Source organism: Lutra lutra, chromosome 4 (assembly GCF_902655055.1).
Source record: "Lutra lutra chromosome 4, mLutLut1.2, whole genome shotgun sequence".
Classification (NCBI taxonomy): domain Eukaryota; kingdom Metazoa; phylum Chordata; class Mammalia; order Carnivora; family Mustelidae; genus Lutra; species Lutra lutra.
The window spans coordinates 81,630,246-81,642,663 of NC_062281.1; the positions used below are offsets into that span (position 1 = coordinate 81,630,246).

At 36.9% G+C, this 12,418-nt stretch overlaps 1 protein-coding gene across 1 annotated transcript in view; it reads left to right on the forward strand.

The window, feature by feature from the left end:
* The window catches only part of PXDNL (peroxidasin like), a 466,402-nt gene that overhangs the window by 439,779 nt on the left and 14,205 nt on the right, over positions 1-12,418 (forward strand).

Sequence of the window (12,418 nt, forward strand, 5' to 3'; positions counted from 1 at the left end):
TTGAATTCAGGGAAGGAGCGCTTGGGTAAAACCCATTTCTTTTCTACCAAATACCAATTTCTTCAATGCATAGGGTCCCAGTGATGGAGCTCTCTGCTCAGTGAGTTTCTGAGTTCCTGCTCAGTGCCTTTCTGAATAGTTGTGTTTGGGTGCTCTTTTTATCTCTGTGGATGTAGATAATTTGTAACAGGCCAACACATACTTTTCTTATAATTTTTTGTTTTTGTGTTTGAAATGGAATCCAAACAAGCCTCTGAGGGATTATTGCTTTGTCTAGTTTTCCATTTCTGAAAAAGCTATTGTTAAACATGAAATTTCCACACTCCTCTGCACTTTTGCTTATTTTCTCAGTTGTTCTGGCTCATGGTTTATTTAATTTTTTCTAAAATTTGGGAATGAGTCAATGAGAGATTTGGCTTATATTAGAAATGGCAATTAGATGGTTTTATTCAGAAATGGAAGTCTGATCTCTTTCATGGCATAGTGCTGTGCTGGCTCCTTCCTCAACTTTAATGTCACTATGAAACATATTTTTTGCTTCTTAACCATCAGAGGCCTTGAGGCAGAAAGCACTGTAGGGGTGTGAGAAGAACCCAGGGCCTGCTGCCAGGAAGTTCTGCCTTTACAAGTTGCCTGAGCTGGGCAATTTATTTAACCATCCAGAATAAGTATCCTCTGGACTTTCAGGAATGTTGTAAGGATGTCAGAGGCACTTTGTGAACAGTAACCTCCTTAACATATTACTGTTGCTTTTGAATGTAAACATTATCTTGTATAGAAATTCAAGATTACCTGTTTGCTGCATGTGTCACCCTTAGGGTCTGGCTGCATCCATGGTTTGCATCAGTGTGCTATCCATCAGTACCCTTCTTTATGACCAGAACAACCACTTGTCCAATCAGTTGTCCAATCTGAGTCTGAACATGAATCTCAAAGATGTGAAGCATTGTTTCTAGAAGGTTATTCTTGAAGGTTAAGGTTATTCCCTCTTGGAATGGTTGGGATGATCTAGGACTTTGGGACCTCACTGAATATAGGGACCTCTATTTTATTTGCTTGAGCTCATGTGTCATAGAAGAGGTAAGTTATACTGGTAAGAGAAAGCCCTGGGCTGCAGGGTGGGCCTTGTTACCTTAAATATTAATCCCTTTATCTATATAGCAAATTATTTTTCTTGAACTTATTTTATGGATTTACAGACACAGGTAGGATTCATAAGTAACATTTTAGTCCAATTTTATCTATATGTTGTGGTGATATTTCATCTTTGATATATGCTGTAATAGTGATTAGAAGCATTCCAGATAACACAAGACTGTAGTAGTTGGTCCTCCAAGTGTCCAATAACAGTGTGAAGTAATATATATCTCTAAATGTATCAAGAAAAAGTGTTTTTCCTTGTTAATTTTTTCTATCTCTTCCATTTTACTATAAATATCTTAATAGCTGGGGCTGTTTCACTGCTGGATCCTCAGTGCCTGACACACAGTACTTGTTTAAAAACAACCAGTGGTTTGTTTGTTTTGTTTGTTTGTTTGTTAAGATTTTATTTTATTTATTTGCCAGAGAGAGAAAGAGAGAGAGAGGAGAAGCAAGGAGAGCTGCAGGCAGAGAGAGAAGCAGGCTCACCAGTGAGCAAGGAGTCCAGTGTAGGACTGGATCCCAGGACCCTAGGATCATGACCTGAACCAAAGGCAGATGCTTAACTGACTGAGCCACCCAGGCATCCTGGTTTCCTTTTTGAACTCAAAAAGTTCTGAATCTATCAGGAATATAAAGTGTATATTAGGACCAGACAAAGATGGAAGAGGCAGTTACAAGATCCTGAGCACTCCTACAGAAGTCAGGTTTCCCTGGGACACACGGGATACACTGATGGGAAGAGGTACAGTAGGGCACAGAACTGTGTGCACACTTAATGAAACCCGACAAAATCCTGACAGATAAAAATTGAAGGAATAAATAAACATGACATAATACCAGCATTGGAAAATATTGACTCAAGTCAGAACCAACCAGGTCATGTAAAGTAGATTGAAAAAAGAAAAAAAAAAAAAACAAAAACATTGAGAATGGAACACACATAAATTGAGCATCTACCACTACATCTGTGAACAGAAAAAGAAGCAGTCGGAGGTGGACAGGATGATGAACACAGATGTTCTGAGGACAAAGCATATTTTCAGATATAACAAGCCCTTAGGATTTGTGAAATTAACATTTGTTGTTAATTTGTCATTTTCCTGAGTTTTAATGGTCCATGTTAATGTGAAATGTATCCTCTTAGCTAAAGAAGGACATTTCTAAATCTGCAGTGCATTCAGCTTCGTGGCTTTTCTGTTGCTTATCAACATGAATGCAACTCATTCATAAATAAATTAAAAAAAACCTAAAACTAAACCTTTACTTTATGAAAAATGAGCATCCAGATAAAGTCATGTGTATTTCTCATGGTAAAATTAAAGACAATGAAGAAGTAGATTAAACAGGATATAGAGGTACTTGTCATGTAGGAGATTATTGTTATTCTTGAGACCATCCTTTGTCTATGACACAAGATTCCAACCTTCAGTTATTAGCCATGGGTTTCTACCTTTACTTTCTAGCCCTAGGTGCATTATGTCTACAGGGCTGTGAAATAGTTCCAGTCTTGACATTTTCCACTGTTGCTTATTTACATTTACTAGGTGACTTTGGAATGTCTAGAAAAGATACTCATTAATGTTGGTCCTTTAACCATGATAGAATCAAAGTAATGAAGGTGGTCTGCAAATTCCATGGTGTTATAAGTATTTTGTAATCAGTGGGTTATAGTAAATTATATTTGTCATTAAATATGATTCTGATCATTGTAGATATAACTAGAGCTAGAGCTATAACTACACTCAGAACATTTAATTATTTCAATTTGTGATAGTGCTGAATTTACATGGCTGTAAAGGGTGTCTGTCTGTTGCAGGGGAGAGGTAGTATATAATGAACAATGAGATAATATATATGAATTTATACCTTTAATTAAAATTAAGCTCTTAGTGAGGTTTTCAAATTGTTTGATGTCACAGTAAGTGCTTTATAAAGAATAGTTGAAACTCTGGGAGAAGTTCTTAGATCCCTGGTATCCTTTTGAATGAATATAGAGTAAAATAAGACATATATTCAGACTCAAACCATCAGATTTTTAAAGAGAAATCTAGGCCATTCAAATCAGCTTTAAATAATTTATTTCAAGTTCTATTCAAGCTAAATAAGACATACAAGTTTGCATTTAATTTAATAGTTGAAATTAACAAAATAAGCATATACAATTTTTTGTATTAATGTCAAGATCATAATAAAATTGAATTATAGTCTTCATATGATATATGCTTTTTTCCATGGCCCTTTGGTATAGTGGATATATTTTCCCTTTTTTAGGAGCCTATTATACAGATATATATTATTTTATGGTTGAGGTTTATGGTGTTTATACCTCTGTCATTATAACATGTTATTAGCCAGAGCTAGAATTTAGTTAAATTGTCATAAGCTAGGAATTTATCTTGCAAGTGTGTCATTTGTTTATAGAAAATAAAATGTTCTGTACATTTTGATGCAATTTCTAGAGCTGCAATATAGTGAAAAATGGAGTCTACCTGTTTTGTTAAATGGACCTAAATATTTACAGTTATTTAATTATGACAGGCAATTTTTTTTCTGTCATTTTTCAGATAATGTGTCATACATGATCAGATTTCAGAACTTATAAAAGTGCCTAATTTTAAGTATTGATGAATGGTACAGAGGAGATACACGGAAATCACTAAATAACTTGCATGTACTTACTTAACATCATTTGGAATACCACATTAATATTACGAGACTTTAGAGAGAATTTTCTTTTTTGATATTTTATTATTTCTTAATATGAAATAATTTTCAATAAATGAAACACTAAAATTCAATTTAAAATGTAAGCTTATTTTATTTGAAAGGAGATGTGTAAGTCAGTTTTCAGTGAAAATAACAGAAACCCCTCTGTAATTTCAAGTAGGATGGGTTTTAATACAAAAAGTCATAGGTTTTCACAACCATTGGAAGAGAGGAATAGAGGTCATAGAAATAGGTTTTGGAAGCTATTTGGTTCACAGGAGCTCATATGTAAGCCACAGTGAGTCTCAGGAATTTCGCAGGAGCCTGAAGCTCAGCCTATGTACCTGTAACAATTGTGCTTGAGAATAATACTGATTTTCTTTCCAATCTTACATGAGTGCCTCTCATTGGTAGACTAATCCAGAACATAATGGGAAAAAAGTTAGAGCATAGTTGTCTAGGTTTCTCCTCTGAGATCTATGTAAAAGGGTGCAGTTGATAATAATTTAATGATAGCTAATCCATGACTCATACTTAGGTAAGATCGTGTATTTCACTGTAACTTGGTAAATTTGCTGGGTGTTGGAAAGATGGAATATGAAACTAGACAAAATTCTTGTTCTGAATTCAGATTACTTAAACAAGCAAACAGACATGAAGAGATATAAAGAGAGCAATAGATTGTCCACTATAATTTATTAATCCAAAGCAGGTTCTTTCATGAGTTCAAGGGGACAACAGTAATAATAATTAAGCTAAGGAGAGGGGAAGCATAAAATAGAACTGTTCCAGAAAATCCAGCTTCACCACTTTATAGAACAAGTATATGAGGATGAGTGAAAGAAAAGAATCAAAGATACTCCAGAGGCCTTCTTTTTTTTTTTTTTTTTTATTTGACAGAGAGAGATCACAAGTAGGCAGAGAGGCAGGCAGAGAGAGAGGAAGGGAAGCAGGCTCCCTGCTGAGCAGAGAGCCCGATGCAGGACTCGATCCCAGGACCCTGGGATCATGACCTGAGCTGAAGGCAGTGGCTTAACCCACTGAGCCACCCAGGTGCCCCAGAGGCCTTCTTTTAATTAAAGGACAGGTAATGTTATTACTAATATAACAACCACAGAAAGTGAAACGATTAAAGCTAAAGGAAGTTTTGACATATATAAGGAACAGAAAGATGTCAAGTATGGCTGGGGAATAGGTAATCAAGAATCACATGATAGGGATGCCTGGGTGGCTCAGTTGGTTAAGCAGCTGCCTTCGGCTCAGGTCATGATCCCAACGTCCTGGGATCGAGTCCCACATCGGGCTCCTTGCTTGGCGGGGAGCCTGCTTCTCCCTCTGCCTCTGCCTGCCATTCTGTCCGCCTGTGCTCGCTCTCTCTCCCTCTCTCTCTGACAAATAAATAAAATCTTTAAAAAAAAAAAAGAATCACATGATATGAGTCTGAGAGGTAGAAACTATCTAAATAACAAGGTCTATAAAGGGTTCTCCTGAATTCCAAGTCTCAGAGGAATAGGAAAGATGCTTTGCATTTGAATTTAGATAATTTGATCTGGTTTCTATAGGAGAAATGATAAAAGAATACAAAAGTGACTGCAGTGTTATGTTGTGTTCCAGAAGTGAGCAGTTGTTGGCTTAGGATGTACTAATGAACTTAGGGAAAAAAAAAAAAAAAAAAGCTTTGGAGAGATAACTGTGAAGTAGAATGGTCAGGGCTTGGTGATTGAATGTATTATAGCAACTCCATTTTGATGTGGAGAACCTCCTGCCCAAGGTGAGGTTTTATGTCAAAAACCAGGGGACTAATTGGTTTGCATGAAGGAAGATTTATTACTCACACAGCTGGGAAGATGCCAGGGAGCCAGGGATGTTCGAGCATAGAAGACAAAGTGAAGACACAGTGAGAAGTTGGCCATCTACAAGCCAAGGAGAAAGTCCTCAAAAGAATCTAACTTGGCCAGCACCTTGATCTTGAACTTCCAGCTTCTACAACTGTAAGAAAACAAAATGTTGTTAAGCCACCTGATCTGTGGTACTTTATTATTGCAGCCCTAGCAAACCAGTACTGATTTTGGTACCAATTAGTGGGATGTTGCTGTAACAAATACCTAACAGTGTGAAAAAGTCTTCAGAACTGGCTAATGAATAGAGGCTCTTTAGAGCTTTGAGGTGCCCATTAGAGAAAGTCTAGATTGTGTTGGAGAAATTTTTGGCAGGAATATGATGTTAGAAGTACTTCTGATAAGATTTCAGATGGAAATAAGGAACATGTTATTAGACATTGAAGGAAAAGATGATCCATGTTATAAGTGGCAAAGAACTTGAGTGAATTATGTCTAGTGTTTTGTAGAACACAGAACCTGTGAGTGATGACTTTGGAAATTTAGCTGAGGAGATTTATTTCTTTTTTCTTTTTAATTTGTTAATTTTTTATAAACATATAATATGTTTTTATCCCCAATGGTACAGGTCTGTGAATTGCCAGGTTTACACACTTCACAGCACTTACCATAGCACATACCCTCCCCAATGTCCATAAACCCACCCCTCTCTCCCTGCCCCCCTCCACCCAGCAACCCTCAGTTTGTTTTGTGAGATTAAGAGTCACTTATGGTTTGTCTCCCTCCCAGTCCCATCTTGTTTCATTTATTCTTTTCCTACTCCCCAGCCCCCCCACATTGCATCTCTACCTCCTCATATCAGGGAGATCATATGATAGTTGTCTTTCTCTGATTGACTTATTTCGCTCAGCATAATACCCTCTAGTTCCATCCACGACGTTGCAAATGGCATTTGATGGCTTTTGATGGCTTCATAGTATTCCATTGTATATATATACCACTTCTTCTTTATCCATTCATCTGTTGATGGACATCTAGGTTCTTTCCATAGTTTGGCTATTGTGGACATTGCTGCTATAAACATTCGGGTGCACATGCCCCTTCGGATCACTACATTTGTATTTTTAGGGTAAATACCCAGCAGTGCAATTGCTGGGTCATAGGGTAGCTTTATTTTCAACTTTTTGAGGAACCTCCATGCTGTTTTCCAGAGTGGTTGCACCAGCTTGCAATCCCACCAACAGTGTAGGAGGGTTTCCCTTTCTCTACATCCTCACCAGCATCTGTCATTTCCTGACCTGTTAATTTTAACCATTCTAACTGGTATGAGGTGGTATCTCATTGTGGTTTTGATTTGTATTTCCCTGATGCCGAGTGATGTGGAGCACTTTTTCATGTGTCTGTTGGCCATCTGGATGTCTTCTTTGCAGAAATGTCTGTTCGTGTCCTCTGCACATTTCTTGATTGGATTATTTGTTCTTTGAGTGTTGAGTTTGATAAGCTCTTTATAGATTTTGGATACCAGCCCTTTATCTGATATGTCATTTGCAAATATCTTCTCCAATTCTGTCAGTTGTCTTTTGGTTTTGTTAGCCATTTCCTTTGCTGTGCAGAAGCTTTTGATCTTGATGAAATCCCAATAGTTCATTTTTGCCCTTGCTTCCCTTGCCTTTGGCGATGTTCCCAGGAAGAAGTTGCTGTGGCTGTGGTCGAAGAGGTTGCTGCCTGTGTTCTCCTCAAGGATTTTGATGGATTCCTTTCTCACATTGAGGTCTTTCATCCATTTGGAGTCTATTTTCCTGTGTGGTGTAAGGAAATGGTCCAATTTCATTTTTCTGCATGTGGCTGTCCAATTTTCCCAACACCATTTATTGAAGAGGCTGTCTTTTTTCCATTGGACATTCTTTCCTGCTTTGTCGAAGATGAGTTGACCATAGAGTTGAGGGTCTATTTCTGGGCTCTCTGTTCTGTTGCATTGATCTATGTGTCTGTTTTTGTGCCAGTACCATGCTGTCTTGATGATGACAGCTTTGGAATAGAGCTTGAAGTCTGGAATTGTAATGCCACCAACTTTGGCTTTCTTTTTCAAAATTCCTTTGGCTATTCGAGGTCTTTTCTGGTTCCATATAAATTTTAGGATTATTTGTTCCATTTCTTTGAAAAAAATGGATGGTACTTTGATAGGAATTGCATTAAATGTGTAGATTGCTTTAGGTAGCATAGACATTTTCACAATATTCATTCTTCCAATCCAGGAGCATGGAACAATTTTCCATTTCCTTGTGTCTTCCTCAATTTCTTTCATGAGTACTTTATAGTTTTCTGAGTATAGATTCTTTGCCTCTTTGGTTAGGTTCATTCCTAGGTATCTTCTGGTTTGGGGTGCAATTGTAAATGGGATTGACTCCTTAATTTCTCTTTCTTCTGTCTTGTTGTTGGTGTAAAGAAATGCAACTGATTTCTGTGCATTGATTTTATATCCTAACACTTTACTGAATTCCTGTACAAGTTCTAGCAGTTTTGGAGTGGAGTCTTTTCGGTTTTCCACATATAGTATCATATCATCTGCAAAAAGTGATATTTTGACTTCTTCTTTGCCAATTTGGATGCCTTTAATTTCTTTTGTTGTCTGATTGCTGAGGCTAGGACTTCTAATACTTTGTTGAATAGCAGTGGTGATAATGGACATCCCGGCCGTATTCCTGACCTTAGCAGAAAAGCTTTCAGTTTTTCTCCATTGAGAATTATACTTGCTGTGGGTTTTTCATAGATGGCTTTGATAATATTGAGGTATGTGCCCTCTGTCCCTACACTTTGAAGAGTTTTGGTCAGGAAAGGATGCTGTACTTTGTCAAATGCTTTTTTAGCATCTATTGAGAGTATCATATGGTTCTTGTTCTTTCTTTTATTAATGTGTTGTATCACATTGATTGATTTGCGGATGTTGAACCAACCTTGCAGCCCTGGAATAAATCCCACTTGGTCGTGGTGAATAATCCTTTTAATGTACTGTTGCATCCTATTAGCTAGTATTTTGGTGAGAAGTTTAGCATCTGTGCTCATCAAGGATATTGGTCCGTAGTTCTCTTTTTTGATGGGATCCTTGTCTGGTTTTGGGATTAGGGTGATACTGGCCTCATAAAATGAGTTTGGAAGTTTTCTTTCCATTTCTATTTTTTGGAACAGTTTCAGGAGAATAGCTATTAGTTCTTCCTTAAAGGTTTGGGAGAATTCCCCTTGGAAACTGTCTGGCCCTGGGCTTTTGTTTGTTTGGAGATTTTTTGGTGACTGTTTCAATCTCCACATTGTTATAGTTATGTTCAGGTTTTCTATTTCCTCCTGGTTCAGTTGTGGTAGTTTATATGTCTCCAGGAATGAATCCATTTCTTCCAGATTGTCAAATTTGTTGGCATAGAGTTGTTCATAATATGTTCTTATAATTGTTTGTGCTTCTTTGGTGTTGGTTGTGATCTCTTCTCTTTCATTCATAATTTTATTTATTTGGGTTCTTTCTCTTTTCTTTTTGATAAGTCTGGCCAGGGGTTTATCAATCTTATTAATTCTTTCAAAGAACCAGCTCCTAGTTTCGTTGATTTGTTCTATTGTTTTTTTTGGTTTCTATTTCATTGATTTCTGCTCTGATCTTTATGATTTCTCTTCTCCTGCTGGGTTTAGGGTTTCTCTCTTGTTCTTTCTCTAGCTCCTTTAGGTGTTGGGTTAGGTTGTGTATTTGAGACCTTTCTTGTTTCATGAGAAAGGCTTGTACCACTATAGATTTTCCTCTCAGGACTGCCTTTGCTGTGTTTCACAGATTTTGAAGTGTTGTGTTTTCATTATCATTTGTTTCCATGAATTTTTTCAATTCTTCTTTAATTTCTTTTTTGACCCATTCATTCTTTAGAAGGATGCTGTTTAGTCTCCATGTATTTGGGTTCTTTCCAAATTTCCTCTTATGATTGAGTTCTAGCTTCAGAGCATTGTGGTCTGAAAATATGCAGGGAATGCTCCCAATCTTTTGTTACCGGTTGAGACCTGATTTGTGACCCAGAATGTGATCTATTCTGGAGAATGTTCCATGTGCACTAGAGAAGAATGTGTATTCTGTTGCTTTGGGATGAAATGTTCTTAATATATCTGTGATGTCCATCTGGTCCAGTGTGCCATTTAAGGCCTTTATTTCCTTGTTGCTCTTTTGTTTGGATGATCTGTCCATTTCAGTGAGGGGAGTGTTAAAGTCCCCTACTATTATTGTATTGCTTTTGATGTGTTTCTTTGATTTTGTTATTAATTGGTTTATATAGTTGGCTGCTCCCACGTTAGGGGCATAGATATTTAAAATTGTTAGATCTTCTTGTTGGACAGACCCTTTGAGTATGATATAGTGTCCTTCCTCATTTATTATTATAGTCTTTGGCTTAAAATCTAATTGATCTGATATAAGGATTGCCACCCCAGCCTTCTTCTGATGTCCATTAGCATGGTAAATTGTTTTCCACCCCCTCACTTTAAATCTGGAGGTGTCTTGGGTCTAAAATAAGTTTCTTATAGGCAGCATATTGATGGGTTTTGTTTTTTTAATCCATTCTGATACCCTGTGTCATTTGATTGGGGCATTTAGCCCATTAACATTCAGGGTAATTATTGAGAGATATGAGTTTAGTGCCATTGTATTGCCTATAAGGTGACTGTTACTGTATATTGTCTGTTCCTTTCTGATCTACTACTTTTAGGCTCTCTCTTTGCTTAGGGGACACCTTTCAATATTTCCTGTAGAGCTTGTTTGTTGTTTGCAAATTCTTTCAGTTTTTGTTTGTCCTGGAAGCTTTTTATCTCTCCTTCTATTTTCAATGATAGCCTAGCTGGATATTTTATTCTTGGCTGCATATTTTTCTCATTTAGTGCTCTGAATATATCATGCCAGTTCTTTCTGGCCTGCCAGGTCTCTGTGGATAAGTCCGCTGCCAATCTAATATTTTTACCATTGTATGTTACAGACTTCTTACCCGGGCTGCTTTCAGGATTTTCTCTTTGTCGCTAAGACTTGTAAATTTTGGGCACCTGGGTGGCTCAGTGGGTTAAGCTGCTGCCTTCGGCTCAGGTCATGATCTCGGGGTCCTGGGATCGAGTCCCACACGGGCTCTCTGCTCAGCAGGGAGCCTGCTTCCCTTCCCCTCTCTCTGCCTGCCTCTCTGTCTACTTGTGATCTCTCTCTCTGTCAAATAAATAAATAAAATCTTAAAAAAAAAAAGACTTGTAAATTTTACTATTAGATGAGGGGGTGTTGACCTATTCTTATTCATTTTGAGGGGGGTTCTCTGCACTTCCTGGATTTTGATGCTTGTTCCCTTTGCCATGTTAGGGAAATTCTCTCCAATAATTCACTCCAATATACCTTCTGCTCCCCTCTTTCTTTATTCTTCTTCTGGAATCCCAATTATTCTAATGTTGCTTCATCTTATGGTGTCACTTATCTCTCGAATTCTCTCCTCATGGTCCAGTATTTGTTTGTCTCTCTTTTGCTCAGCTTCTTTATTCTCTGTCATTTGGTCTTCTATATCACTAATTCTTTCTTCTGCCTCATTTATCCTAGCAATAAGAGCCTCCATTTTTGTTTGCACCTCATTAATAGCTTTTTTTATTTCAACTTGGTTAGATTTTAGTTCTTTTATTTCTCCAGAAAGGGCTTTTATCTCTCCAGAGAGGGTTTCTCTAATATCTTCCATGCCTTTTTTGAGCCCAGCTAGAACCTTAAGAATCGTCATTCTGAACCCTAGATCTGACATATTACCAATGTCCATATTGATTAGGTCCCCAGCCTTCGGTATTGCCTCTTGTTCTTTTTTTTTTTTTTTTTGTGGTGAGTTTTCCGCCTTGTCATTTTGTCCAGATAAGAATATATGAAGGAGCAAATAAAATACTAAATGGGTGGCAAAGACCCCACGAAAATGAGCTTTACCCAAATCAGAAGAGACCCCAAATCATTGGGGGAGGTAGAAAGGGGACAATAAGAAGTTCAGGAAAAAAAAAATTAAAAAAAGAAAACAAATTTTAAAATTATAAAAAAGAAAAAATATATATATATTAGATTGATGACTAGAATACGGTCACCCACTTAATTTTGGGAGTATTCTGGTCTCTTAGAAGAAACTACCTCCCAAAATCTTAAAGAATGAAAAACATATATAATGGTAAACATAATGAAGGGATAGAGTATGCCTATAAAGATGAAGAAAAAAAAATTTTTTAATTTCTAAAAAAGGAGTTGATAAAGTAAGTTGGTTGGGAGAATAAAGAAAAAGAAAGTGGAGAGATTTTGCTTGGGCCGGAGAGTAGAACAAACCCGGAGCTAGATTTAGGGTACATTTTGATCTATTAGAAGTTGTACCCCAAATTTTTTAGAAGAAAAAGCCCTATGTGTATACAAAAAAAAAAAAGATACAATGAAGGATAAAATATGACTATAATAATGAGGGTTCAAAAAAGATTATTATTATTATTTTTTTATGAAAGGTATTGTTAAGATAAACTAGTTAAAAAACGTTAAAAGAGGAGAGGGTAAAGGTTAAAAAATATTTAGAAGAAAAAAAATAAAATTAAAAAAAATTAAATTAACTGCAAGAATAAAGAATCATGGGGAGAAAGCCATGAATTCCATGCTTTGCTTTCTCCTCCTCTAGAATTCCGCTGTTCTTCTTGGTAAGTGAACTTGGTCCTGGCTGGATTTCTTGCTG